Here is a 257-nt window from a genome sequence, read left to right as displayed (position 1 = left end):
GAGCTGATTGAAATGGTTGCAAATAACCAATTCATGTACACTTCTAAAAGAAATCCTGTGAACAATGGGACTAGTCAGAAGAAAGGAGTTCTTGAGATTGATACTCTGAATGCCATATTGGCTCAGAACAAAATATTGACCCAGCAAGTCAATATGATTTCTCAAAGTCTGTCTGCAATGCAAAATGCACCAAGCAGTACTAAGGAAGCTTCATCTGAAGAAGAAGCTTATGATCCTGAGAACCCTTCAATGGAAGA

Source organism: Arachis duranensis, chromosome 5, assembly GCF_000817695.3.
Source record: "Arachis duranensis cultivar V14167 chromosome 5, aradu.V14167.gnm2.J7QH, whole genome shotgun sequence".
Classification (NCBI taxonomy): domain Eukaryota; kingdom Viridiplantae; phylum Streptophyta; class Magnoliopsida; order Fabales; family Fabaceae; genus Arachis; species Arachis duranensis.
Note: the sequence above shows the minus strand (reverse complement) of the source record.